This window comes from Lonchura striata, chromosome 2 (assembly GCF_050655825.1).
Source record: "Lonchura striata isolate lonStrDom1 chromosome 2, ASM5065582v1, whole genome shotgun sequence".
In the NCBI taxonomy this organism is placed as follows: Eukaryota; Metazoa; Chordata; class Aves; order Passeriformes; family Estrildidae; genus Lonchura; species Lonchura striata.
The window spans coordinates 101,745,392-101,760,058 of NC_140704.1; the positions used below are offsets into that span (position 1 = coordinate 101,745,392).

Sequence of the window (14,667 nt, forward strand, 5' to 3'; positions counted from 1 at the left end):
ATGTAAATGTACAAAATAAAGCTACCATTGCTCACGGCTGTGTATCTTAAAAAACAATTGAGTGACCTTCACTCAATGTAGTTCCATTATGTACAAGAGCTTATGATTATGGGTGAAAAATTAATTACAATGAATATGCATTGAACAAAACCAATGTTTACACTCCTGCATGCAATGGAATCCATACTGATTACAATGACCATCTCTATGATGGTGGATACAAAGTCATTGGCCAAAAGGACTTGGAGGTTAAAGAGATATTAAAAATCTGTTGGGTGAAATTGGTATATGAACTGAATTAAATGGACACTAAAATTCTACCAAATAAATTTATTGATATTACAAGTCACTGAAGTTAGGATAACCAGAATGACTTGGAAAGCTCTTAGGGGAAAGAAAAGTAAAAATATGACAATAATGATCATACAGCTGATCCTAAAGTCTGACATATGCTGAGAGCAGTGCCAATGTGAGTGGTCAATGGAGAACATCCTGTACATAGAACTCAGTGGATAGGAAGAGATAAGCGTTGATATTACCTGAAGTCAACAATTTCTGCATCTTCAAAAAGCTGACAATTTATTCAGGTTACACTAACTCATGGAAGTGCTACAGCCCAAACTTCTGATCTGGAAAATGTAAATGCTTAAGCTTACCCCCAGTGTTTTTGTAGCAGATCCAACAGCAGGCTGACTAATGAAGCCTTTGTGCTATCCAGTGTGGTATGGGAACAGTCACTCCTCAGTAGAGGAGAAAGAATGAGCACTGGCATCGACTGCTTGGTAATTAGTTTGTTCATGGAAAAAAATACAGTCTAGAGAACTTATAAATAAGAGAGCTTGTGAATTAGAGGAATAATGAATGAATGAGTTCCTATGTTGGACTAGTCTGTACAAAGATGATTCTGCCCTTGTTTGATGTCTTTGTGTTTTGGTGGTGTTGTTTGAGGCAGGGGATTTTTTTTTATGGTTTATTTTTTTAAATGAGCACATAAGCTCATAAAATAAAGTTTAATTTACAAAGTACACTGTGCTGTAAATTTGAAAGATCCAAACAGACCATGACATAATATACAGATTATCCTACTTCATGAAAATTAAAAGTTAGTGCTTTCAGGACTTTTTAATGAACATCCAAAGATGATTCTGTTTATTTTTTTCCCACAGCTATAAAAATATATTAAGAATATTAAACCATATGGTAAATTTTTAAGATATGTTGTTGCCAAACTTTGTATTCCTTACATGTGTCATAACTAAAAATCAGCCAAAAAATGGCCTGAGGAGACAAATAATGCTAATTGTTTACTTCTTATTAGGAGTTATATGATAATTTTTCCTCCTACTCATACTTCTGTAGTTTCTTATTAACATAAAAATGTCAATAAAGGTGCAATTTATTTCCAAAACCCGTTTTATTTCCTTCTCATGTCCAGTAACTAAAACCAGTTATGCTATGAAAATGACAAATTATAAAATTTTGTTTTTAACTTCACAAAGAGAAGTGTTTTGGGGTTTGTCAGGTTTTGTTTCACTGAGGGGTTGTTGCTGTTTTGCGTTTTTTTGTGCAATTAGGAAATCTTAAAAATGCCTGAAAAAAAATGGTCTTCTTAAGACATCAATTTGGATAGCACGATGTGTTAAGTGCATCTTTGAGATAAAATGAAATCACAGTGGCAGTTCATAAATGTCTTGATACGTAAGGCTAAAATTATGGAACTTCATCTTCCTTCTATGGCATAACATCTGCCTGAATATTTTAAGTGCAAGAGACAATGTCAGGCTTAAATCTTAATTTCCAAGTTCTTTAATGCTCAAAGTTTCTAAAGGACAGGATAAAGACTCAAATTCTTTACCAAAAAAAAAAAAAAAATAGAACTGAAGAACATAAACCAAAAATAATTGAGAGATTTGAGAGAAAACAATAGAAAGAGAAGTGCTAAGTACTGTTCCACATTTCTTATAGGTCTGACCAAATTTATAATCTTGGGAACACAGAATATCGCTATTTTTCTCATTATTTCTTTATGGTATAGACACTTTTGCTTTGAAAACAAATGAATAAATTTAATCTCAGGAGACACAAAAAAACTCCAGAGGCAGAAATTATAGGACCAAATGTAAGTGTGCCTTTCATAGTAGAATCTATGTAAAACTGGAGTCTGATCCCACTTCTGAATTAATCAACACTAGATGGTGAGATGGAATGATATAATAGAGAGGGCAAAGCAGAGACTCGAGTTTCAACTTCAGCTTCAATTAAAAAAGCCATTAACTACGTTTTCCAGCTACTCTATCAGACCTAAAAAGGTAAAAACTGGAAAGTAACTTCAGAAAAATAGAAGTTCTGCAGGAAAATTGCATTTTACTATGATACAAAACATTGTGACAGACAAGGCATTTCTGAACTACCCTCAGAAAGTGTATCATTACATTAGTTGTCCATGTAAAGCTAAATTCCCGGGAGAAGAGGAAAAGGATGTGAAGCAGATAGTGACTGAAAGACAATAAACCAGTTAAACCTTCAGAGGAAGCAGTAAGTAAAAGGAGGACTCAGAAATGACTTAAACTTTTCTCTATTTGAGTAGACTATCCAGAAAGTGAAAATATAGCAATCATCATAATGCTGAAATAAGCATTTTACACTATGCAACAGGATTAAGTATACTGCTTCTTGATATTCCAGTATCCATTATGATAACCAAAATTCTCTGACTCCAGAGGAGGAATCCTTTCTATTATTAATAGTAGTTTGCTTCTCCTGAAGGTTTTAATAATTCACTTGAAGGCATGTAGGGTAAAATTACATATATATAATTTATATCTTAAAAAGAAAACAAAACCATGAAGTAGCCCTAAGTGGCCCTCAGGCTGGCCATGACAGTCATGTTGCCAGTTTGTCCTCATTTGCTATCCTTTTCCACAACCTATTTCAATCCTTTGAAAAAAGATTTACAATTCCAGGTGTAAGTTGTCCCACTCATTTTAGAGAAAATTAAACCTCTAGTGTGACAGAAATTCTTGTGAAACAAAGGTATGCCATGTAGAAGCCCTAAATATGATATTCTGAGCAAGGGGGATGATCTCAAAAGTCCCCCCAACATGATTCCCTGAGCAGTGTGATTCCTGAGGAGCTGTAGAAGCCTGTTTCTCCCAGTTATAACAATGCTGCCATGGCATCCAGAAAATAAGAAAAAATTAGGGTCACAAATTGTGAATCTCAGAATATGTAACTTTTATCCAAATGAGTCACAAAACACCATGTAAGTAGGGAAGAGCCACAAGAAATAAACCTCTTCTGTGATAACACTGAACTGCCTTAAAAGCAGCAATGTGGCACTGTTGTCAGGAACCAGTTGTAAGGAACATAGAAAAAGAAGAAAAAAGACTTTATTCCCCAAATCTGTTCTGCAAACAGAAACTGCAAATATGAGAACACCGTGCATGAAGGAAAGGGGTGAACAAAACAATCAAGTATTCCCAGACACTTCCCAGGCTAGAAGGTCAGTTCTAAGCACTAGGGTAAACAATCCAGAAAAAATGTGCTGGTAACAGCAGCAATTAGTGTCTTGCAGGAAATATTTACTTTTTCATGAAGTTTCACAAAATTTTATATTTGAACTGATGGTTTTATTGAAATGATTTTCTGTACAGTTTCATCTAACCATGAGATATTATACATTTCTCTTAATGTGTAAATTGCTTCTGTAAAATATAGTGAAACTTTCCATGCGAATAGGAGAATTTGACCACAGGACTGGTATAGCTGACATGACTCAAAGCATTTAAAAACGGAGTGGTTATTTCTTTCCACAGAATAAAACACCCCTAGGTAAAGTGAATTTGTTTTTTTTTACACTAATACAAAAGGTGTCAATAATTAAAAGCAGTAATTTAGGACAAGATTTCTTTCACAGCATATTTTACATTATTGTTGCTGGTGGGGGAGGGGGGTGGGTTGGTATTAAAGCTTGCTCAAAATAAAATGCCGTAATTCTCTCTGAAAAAGGATGCATCAAAAACAGGATCTGGTCTACTTCACTGTGATCTTATGTACAATTTTTCTTTTTTCCCTTTTACCATTTTCTCTCATTTTAAAGTAAAATCCTATTCAGTGATTCAATGTTTTTTTTTAAACACATGGATACAATATATCTTGTATAATATTATACAGATTATATACATAGTGTACAAACTATATATACATACTATAAACATATGCATTCATAAAAAAGCTTAGAAGGCAGTCACAGATTACAATAAATGTAAAGACTAAACAAATATTACTTTTTTATTTCTGCCAATTTTAATAAACTTTAAACAGTTTGGATAATATTTCTTCAGATGAGAACCAGAACTATATACTCTGACTTAGGTCTACTGGGTAATACAAATGATTACATATCATTGCAATATTTTTCAAAGTCTTTTACAGTAACAAGCTGATGTTTCTTCACATCTTTGAAGTTATATTCAAATCCTTAGGGTTAAATATGGGCAACATAAATATTTGTACATAGAGATGTTGTCATTTACTACCCATAAGGCCAAAAGAAGCTCTGAAGTACTGCTTTAAATATAATATACAGTAACTTCATTTCCTCAGAAATGTTTTGTTTGGTTACAAACTTTTATAACATTTCACCCATATCTTTTGTACAATCAAGTCTGTAGTATTGATTCTCATTCCTCAGCCACTACACTTCAAAAAAAATATTGTATAAGCAGATTATGCAGAAAGGGAAGGGAGTGTGTGTGACACCAATAACTTTCCCAGACAGTCTCAAAAAGACCTAAGTATTAAGAAGATGCTAAATTGATCACAACCCAAATAAATTTGGTAGCTATGACATTTGAGACAGTTTGCTTGGATAGCTCCCCTTTGAGATATGATTATCACATTCTACTAGGATATGATTAATGACAAAAAGAGGCAAAATAAACTTCCTAGGTATTTAGGAAAAGTAGGAACTCTCAAAGTTTTAGAGCCTTTCAGAGTAAATGGCTTACAAACAGGTTTACAAAACCTAGTGTAAACTGCTGAGTTAAACAAGTAGCCAAGTCTTTGAAATTCTAATCTAATCTCAGTGATTCTATGTGAAGACAGGTAATCTCCATGGAATGCATTATCTGATTATTAGGAAAAACAGATTATGAATCAGTATATTAATAATAACTTCAATCAAGAACAGATTCACAGTACATTTAAAATATGGAGATGATCAATTCATACAAAATAATATTAGTTAAATATTATTATGGTCTAATAGGCATTTTCTGAATATCATAGAGAGATTTCTTTAGTAATCTGTTTTCCTAACTTGAAACAGGTATTTGCTTCAGAAGAATAGGGGTCACATTAGTTAATACTAGTTCATTATACTGAAACACTTTTTTTTTTTTTAATGCTTATAGCTAAAGATACAAGTGAATACAAGTGAACTCTTCCTGTGATTTACAGAAACACCTATAGGTATCTTGTTCTTCAGGCACAATGAAATTTGCTCTAATCACATTAAAATGGTATCTGTTTTTTGGGGTTCTTTTTTGTTTGGTTTGTTTATCAGCAGTTCCATAGCTAAGACTAAAACCAACCAAGTGCATGAGTCTTCCTCCTCTGTTCACACAGAAAGCAGAGTAAATTATTTTCAGCAAATGTTTAGCATGACAAACATTTTTTAACCTACATTGACATTGAAATTAGTTTCAATGCTAACAGGGTCATTCCCTTTACTGAGAAAAAGTAGGATAAGCAGGTAGCTTCTTACACTACTCAGCTTAGTTACAAGAGAGCCAGTAGTCAGTCACAATAGAGAATCTCAAAAGACTCAGCTCCATCCAATGTGTCAGTGTGTTATTATAGGATATGAGCTCAACCAACTGTACATATGCACTGTCTTGCTTATATGGACAGGCAGCCCTTTAACATGGCACAAAAGAGTATCTCTGAACTTTCCAGAAAGAGGGAAGACTACAGAAATGTAGGGAAAAAATACCCAAGGTATGCTTCATCCACAAGCTTAGATCTGCCTTTGAGTATGTACTCATAACTAGTCTTAGAAGTCTTTAAAAGCATTAAAGCTGCCTCTAAGTTAAAAGTCAAAGAAGACAAGAAAATTTAAAACATCTCATTCAGCTGGTGATTTTAATTCAGGTTATTAAACAATTTAATCTATATGAAATATAAATATTTGCAAATAAGCTATAAATAAGCTTATAGCACACAATTAAGACAGAAGACCATTGCATCATGTTGAATTCTCATGGGTTAAATTCCTTTCTCAGCTATTGATAATAGCATTCTCTTATTTCATGTTTCATTTACTTATGTTCAAAAACCAAATCCACCTCCTTGTAAGAGTCACTGTAGCTTCTTCTTGAATATAGTTGAGGAGGCTTCATATATCTGTGGGATTTTTAGCACATTTTTAGATGAGGCTACAGGTCAGGTGGATTTCTTTCAGTCTCAAAAGGAAGTAAAAAAAGGAAAACTGAAAACTGACTAACCATTCTGAAAGGCACTTTACTGAACAAGAATTAGGTCAGATGCTATGCTAAAACATGTTCATCCAAACAATAGAGATCACTTAAATGTATAGAGAAGCTGCATTATTTAGACAAAACCATCGCAAATCTATTTTCTAGAGTCTGTACCTCAATTCTATTATCTTACTCATTTGGAAAGCGACCTTGAACTGGATAGCTTCACTTTCATTTATGGGCTTTTTTATCCCACTGAGTTGAGGGAGTCGTGTTTTAATTTGGGGGTTTTTCTGATGTGGCTTTTTTTGTTTTTATTTTCTTTCTTTTATTTTCAATAAAGCGTGAACATGTAATGGCATATCCCTGAAAAAGTTAAATTTCTAATCCCTCCTTATACTTTGAGAAATTCTTCAGTGTTTTAAAACCCTTAACAGTATCTTAAAACCATATGCTTTATGATATAAGAGACCAAAAATTGTCTTGTTAGAGTTGAAATCATTTACGATACTTTCCTATTCAAAACATGACCTACTTTTAGAGGAAATTTTATAACACTGGGAGTAGGGAAAATTAATCACAAATATCTGATGATTTGTTTCAGACCAAGACATAAAACATTCCAATGCTTATTAGGACACAAACCAATTTCTCTTCAAAACACTATGCAGAGTCTAGAAACAAGTGATTTTTCCCACCCACATAAGTAGACAAGTAAGAACACTCATGAATATTTTGTTTTCTCTGGGTCAGAGCATATCCCTTTGGCTGGTTCAACTACTCTGATATAGTTGTATCAGAATTAACAATTCAGTTGTGTGGAGATAGTTTTGGTTTTATCAGAAGAGTTTTAGAAGCCATATCTTGTATAATTAATTATTTTACGATTGTTCCTTAGAAAAAGATTGCTGCTTGGACATTTATATGTAATTATTCTTATTTTTCCCTAACCAGTCTAGTATTTTAACACCATCTCATATCTTTCAATAGCTCAAGGACTGTGAATTTTTTTTGTGATTTAATGCTGTAAGATATTATCCTGTGATGACCCACAACTCCACTAAATTATCCTTGAGGGAAATGAATAAAGGAATAATACACACTGTGACTTTTACCTGAATTCCACAGTTACTAGAGTGGTCAAATATAATAAATCACTAAGTATCATCTGTTGTATCCTAGATGGTACTCTAATGCATAGAGAAGCATGTCTGTTCTCTCAGGGCACATTCACAAATGGCCAATATGTAGTCCCACTAAAAGAGAAGAAATTACTTGAATAATTGCTGACTACTCAGCATGGCAGAAGGGAAGTTGGCACCCTTTTGCAAAAATGGACACCTACAAAAGTTATGGAGAAACATCCAAGTCAACTGAAAATACATTTTAAAAAAATATTCAAAACAATAGGAGCTTTCATGAAAATTTGTCCCTGGTATTCCTCCATTGACATTAAAGAAGAATGGGCTTGGTAAAAAATCCCAGTCTTATTTAACCCAGTGTAAATCAGACCTAGATTACTTAATAGCATGAGCAGAGAATCAAGCTGTTCAAGACGGATCATTTTCATAATAAACCAGTCAATTAAAGATCATTGTATGGACTAGAAAGAGAATAGGAGTGAATAGATTAGGTGAGTCATTAAAACAGACTTCCCCAAGAAGTCGTAGATGTCCCATTCCCAGAAGTGTTCAAGGTCAGGTTGGATGGGGCCTTAAGCAAACTGCTACACTGGCCTTAAGTAACCTGCTATACTAGCAGGGTATACCTGCTAGATATTTAAGGTCCCTTCCAACCCAAACCTTTCTGTGAATCTGTAATTCCATTAGTATCAAATTTGCACACTTCAAATGGTTCTAATATCTACCTCTCTTGTGTTGAAGTAAATGACAGTAATTTAAGCCTGTTCCTTAATAGCTCCTTTAGTGCATTCATTTTCAAGTGATTTATTTTTCAGGCTTACCTGAGGTTACCATTGGTATTTTATACTTAAGGTGAAAGAGCAGCCTCAGTTCAAAGCTAGCTACATGTAAATACACAAAAAAAACCCCACCCCCAGGCATCTAATTTCACATTTTTCAATTTCAATTTTTTGTAGATGTCTCTAAAAGGGATATGACCAGTTCTATTAATGATATCTAATATATTTTCAAAATTCATTTATCTTCATTATCTTATGCAAAGAACTGCATTCAGAAACATAAAAGTAACTTTTCTAACAGGAAATTTAAACTAAAAACCAGGACTCTAGCTATATGATTATTTATAGCAGTCTGCTTCATAAAATGTTTGAAAGAATCAGTGAGAACTAATACAAACAAAATGCAACTACCTGGATAGTCAGTAGGAAGCCCATTAGTACTATTTGCTATATCTGCTTATTAAACTTATGAACATTGCTTTTGGAATTTGACCCTTGGTTCTCATTGTTGAAGGATCATCACATTGTCTCACACCATCTCTGATACTTGCTATTAAAATAATGACAGACTGAATATATTTATCCAGCATCAACAAATCATAGTATCAAAAAACCCATATTTTATTGCATTAGAATAACAGCATACAGCTAAAAACATGTTATCCTAACTTCAGATACTTCCTGATGAAAGTTAGTATTACACAACTCATTACTGAGTTGCATAACTTATGAAAATAGAAACACTGTGAAAACACTGCTTTCGAGCAAAAAAATGTAGTGCAAACTTCTGCAAACTCATAACAATATTTTCATGACACTTATGTCCATAATACCACTCCCATTAAAATGTACCAAAGTTTTACCAGTTTACACAATTACAAAAGCATTTCACAAAGTCATTTTTAAAAGTTTTTCAGCAGCAAAACTGTATAATCTGTGAAACTTCAGCATTTATACTAATTTCTAATCAAAATTAAGAAATCATTTTTTAACAAACTGTCACCTAGAAAATTTTAAAAACTTACCTGGTTATAGGAAGTAAGAATTCTACTACACTTGAAAAGCAAGCTGTGTTTAATGGAACGTTAAAAGTAATGCTACATGATAGTAGGGAAAAACATAGAGGAGAAGAATCCAGCTAGATATAACTGAGCCACATACTTCAAATACTGTTTTCTGATCTTAAGTACTTTTGCTGAGCATTTCAGACTGTTTTCCTCCTTATGATCAGCATGATACTAATTCATAATTTGTCCCTGAAGAGATTTATAGAAATTAAACATGAAGCCCACAAGCTTAAGACCCCTTACCTTCTGAGTTTGCTGGGCTCCTCTTGCTTCTCAGTGTAACAGACACATGTGTAAACAAGAGAATTTCCTGCATCCTTTTCTCATCTGCACTGTACTGGGACTTGGCCAATTGGATTATTTACAACATTAAGGCCACTCCACAGTAACTTGAAAAATATTCTCATTGGTCAGGCATTATCAAAACTAAAACCACATTTTTCTTTTAAGTACAAGTCATTTATACAAAACAAAACTTTTTGTAATATTCTTCTTCACTAAGCATTATTTGCTCAGTTTTTATTTCTTCCTCCCTTTCTAATCTGAAGACTCTGACTCCAAATATTATGTGTAAGATGAAATTAGTTATTTTAATCATATACTTAAGTACAGGTCCTAGTACTCAACAAATTTGTTGGATTCTTATGCCACTACTTGGTCCCACTATCTCTCCTGAGCTTTAAATAGCCTACAATAAGACTAGTTTTTCACTCAGCTGGATGATATAACCTTGAAAATACATGTACTTTCATAATTAGCTCTGCAATTGGGCAGGGGGTCTTGAAAGTTATTATGAAATATTGTAGTATTCTAGATTATCAGAGAGGTGAAAAGACCAAGGCAAGGAAAGTTAGGAAAAAACACCCAAAACTTTGAAAATATCTATTTGCATTAAAATTTACAGTTATATATTAAAGTTTAAGGTAAGAATTATTTCTTTCTGTAATACAAACTCCAACATTTTTGTAACCATCATGACAAAGCATGACACCACTGTCCCAAGCCTGATATCACAGGCTACCTAATTAGCAGGTCCTCAAGGCATAAAACTGATATAGTTAGAGACATGGATGGGATGATTTGCCATAGCTGTGAAAAGCCAAATATTCCTCATGAAAAAAAAAAAAAATCTCTCATAAGATAGAGAATACTGACAATTCTTGTGTCACAATCTTTTGACTGAGAAGCCAGATTTTCTTTTGCTTTAAGGGATATATCTCTACTTCCCTACTAATATTCCAAAACTTTTAGCAGCACTATAGCAGGTAGTCTTTCCATCATGAATAGTAGTTATAGCTGCATGACTCTTCTCTTGTCTGACACTAGGACTTTAATTTTTTTTTTTTTTTTTAGGGAAATGAACAAGTAAATGCTCCCAACTCTTCCATGACTCCGAAAATCTATTCCATGGCCAGGAGAAAAAAGGCATTGTCTTCCAAAATACACAAGTAAAACAGGTGAAAAAAAAAGATCTTTATACATTTCTGTTAAAAACCTAAGCCAAACCAAACAAACAAAAGATGCAAACCAAAGGAAAAAAAAAAAACCAAAATCCAAGGCAAAACCTGACTCCCCACAAAACAACCCCAAACTGAAGCAAAAAATCCCAAACCAAACCTAACAACAAAACAAAACAAAACCAGAAGTCTGCATCAAATTAGAAACAAGCACACACACATGAAAAAAATCCTAGCCCAACAAAACCCAAATCCAAACAATAAAATAAGATAACAGCTACTTTGTGCATCTTGCATGGCTTCTTTAGCCACTAAATAGATCCCACCTCCCACGAGAATAGTCTGGCTACATTCCGTTACCCCTACTGAGGGAAATCACTTCACATTAAAAAAAAAAAAAATCAAGTTATATACACATAATAACTTAAGCTTCTAACTACTCACATTTCAGCCCATTCATGACATTTCCCATTCATTTTCCACCATTCTTGACTTGCTACAATCTCTGAGCACATCCAAGAAGTCTGTTCCATTGCCCATATTTAAATAAATGTGTTGTTTCTAAAGAAATTGATGAACATTTATTTTATCTGAAAGGAAGGAATATAACTTTGGTCACAACTGAAAACGTCTTCCCAAGTGAAGATATATAACAGGCAATTTATCATTCAATAAGAAATAAACACAAAGAAAAGAGTGTCATTACAGCATGTGAATGAAACGGTAACCCTGGAAGTGTCATTTACGTACCTTTTGGGAAGGAAAACTGTACTCTTCAAAAAAAAGGCACAAAAAAGAAATATGCATTATAGACCAACAGTAAATAGTAAAGATATTAAAACACCCCTCAGCTTCTATTCTTTTGCATTCTGTAGTAATCAGCAATTCTTGGAGGAATCTTTATTTTATGCCATTGTTAAAAATGCATCCAGATTTAAATTTAAAAATTACTGTAAATTTGTGCTATTTTTGTATCTTTATTTGCAAATTTATTCTTGGTTTTTAGTCTCATTAGACCATTTACGTTGATGCTGTGTCACTGCAATAAGTGCAGAACGGATGTTGACAACATGCAAGCTTGCTAATACATGACCTTCACATATGGAGCTGAACTGACTTCCTAAAAGTCTCCATGTATGTAAACAATTCTTAGTTCATACTAAGAACATTCCTATATGCTCATCAAGAGAATGATAAGCAACTCTGTTATTTTTGTAAGAAAATAGTACTGAGGAAATATGATAAAGCCTATAGACAGCATTGATAATCTAGAACATATGTATTCATATATGGCCTTACTTGTCAATTGTGCTTGATTAGGGTGGGATAGACTCCTTCAATTTGAGTACTTTGAACTTTGGCAGCATGCCTGACCTGCTTTTTCCAAGATCCATAGAGATACATTAAGAGAACATGAAAGCCAAATTTGGAATTTTTAAATGTCAAGACTCATCCCTTTGGGGGTTAACAAAGGAAGAGGCATGATCTTTTTAGGATCACTGAGCCAATGAAGACAATTAAATGATTTGTCTCAAAGGAAAGTTAGAGCAAATCTTTCTCAAAACATGGAAGTTTACAATATTTACTGTATTGATGCAATTTCCTTAGCAGATATAAGAAATTATCATTCAAGCCAAAAACAATAAAGCACTTCAAATACAAATGGCAATAAAACAGAACATTCCTACTGTTGCAATTGGAAAATAGAGAGGGGTATGAAGCACTAAAATTGTAACCTTTTGAAATTTGGCTTCCTCAAGTATTCTAAAAAACCACAAACATATGCCAGTTCCTTTTTATTGATAGAAATAATATCTTACTGTTTCATACTATTCCACACAATTTCATACAATTGAAACAATAAGCATCACATTTCATTTGAATATATAAGAATAGGAGATCATCCTTTACTGTACTTCAACCTAGACATGGTTCCTTAGGTGATGGAGACACATAGATGACAACTTGATGTAGAAGGTACCTTCAAGGCATGAAGAAGTAGAAAATAGAGGCAAAAAAGTAATATAATTTTGAATCCCATATTTACAGCAGCATTAGCAAAGCCCAAACTTATATAACCAAAATAAAAAGCAAACCTGTGAAGGTATAGCTACAGAAGAGATAAATCAATTAAACAAAATGACCAAATTTGAGACTCCACCAAATCTCATGCATAAACTACTCAGTGTGGGAAAACATACTGTCTTTCCATTTGGTAAACAGTCTAGGAAAAAGGCACAAAGTAATTATTTCCTAGACTATCTCTCTGAAATTATAAATGCAAAAAGGGGATAATATTCTCCTCCCATTTTCTTTTAAGTTCTAACACATTCTAAACAAGTGATCTTAGCAAATCTTTGGTTTCACAAAATTTAGGTAGTGTATGTATGGAGGGGAGCCCTACAGGGATGGCTTCTGTTAGAAGCTGCCAGAAACTTCACCCAGTGCCAAGATGGACCCAGTTCTGGCTAAGGCTCAGCCTCAGCCATCTGAGCCTTAGCCATCACACCATCTGTGATGGTGGTAGTGCTTTTGGGATAATGTTGTTAAAGGGAAAAAAACCCACCCTACACAATAGCAATTGCACCTGAAGAGGGGAGTGAGAATATGTGAGAGAAACAGCCCCGCAGACATCAACATCTGTAGAAGGAGGGAGAGGAGGTGTTCCAAGAATGAAATTTATCTCCTGCAAAGCTTGTGGTGCAGACCACGGGGATAAAGCTGCGCCCCAGCAGCTCATCAAGGTCTATGGCAGACCAGAGATCCATCCCTAGACTGTGGAGAACCCAATGCTGGAGTAGGTGGATGTGCAGGGGAGTTGGATCAGAGTTACAGAAGAGTGTGAGGAGTCCTCCTCTTGAGAAGGAAGGAGCAGCAGAGACAATGCATGATGAACTGACCACATCCCCCATTTCATGTCTCCCTGCGCTGCCTGGGGGAAGAATTCAAGAATAAAGTTAATCCTGAGAAGAAGGGAAGGGTGAGGGAGAAGGTTTTTTTAAAATTTAGTTTCACTTCTTATTACCCTATTCTGATTTGTCTGGTAAGGAACTAAAATAATTTCCCTGAGACTCTTTTACCCTGATGGTAATTGCTGTCTCTCCCCATCCTTACTTAACTCATGAGCCTTTCATTGTATCTTCTGTCCTCCATCCGGTTGAAAAGGAAGTGATACATTGGCTTTGGTTGGCACCTAGGGTCCTGCCAGAGTCAATCCACCTGAATAGGCTACATGCAGGCTAGATTTTATTAATAAAACTATCTATGTATGTAACATCTCACTCCTAAGTAACTTTAAAACAGATCATAAAACTAAAAAGCAACATCAAGCAGCAATGACTTAAAAAAAGAAAAAAGATCTTAGTTTTATTCCAGCACAGTGATAAAGCATAACAGGAAGAAGCTTATCTAGGGCTAATACTTTACTCAGCTTGTTAGTTTTCAGTTCTGATTTTGCCTGTGTAAGTTAATTTGATCCACAAGTGCAAACAGTGATAGCAGATAAATGTAGACTATTTATCTTGTACTGATCTATGCTGCTGATTGAACTTCTTTGCTTTTAAGAAGTGAAACAGGAAATAGCTATGTATTGCATTTAGTGTGTTGGCCTATTAATACTTTTCAGCACATTTTGTGATAGCAACTATGTGGTAAGCAAAGTTGTGGTAAAATTACATGCTTAAAGATCCTCATAAGCTTCACTTTCTGTTGCTCATTACACTCTTTGCTGAAAATTAACATAT

At 34.1% G+C, this 14,667-nt stretch overlaps 1 protein-coding gene across 11 annotated transcripts in view; it reads right to left on the minus strand.

Moving 5' to 3' along the window:
* CCDC102B (coiled-coil domain containing 102B) overlaps positions 1 to 9,855 on the minus strand; it is a 142,443-nt gene extending 132,588 nt beyond the window's left edge. For 4 of the 11 annotated variants that reach the window (XR_014952843.1, XM_085571888.1, XM_085571890.1 and 1 more), the window contains exon 1: positions 9,711 to 9,854. The gene's annotated coding sequence lies outside the window, so the exon portion shown is untranslated. The other 7 variants (XM_085571885.1, XM_085571882.1, XM_085571887.1 and 4 more) reach the window with 6 other exon arrangements.
* Between the last annotated feature and the right edge of the window lie 4,812 nt (positions 9,856 to 14,667).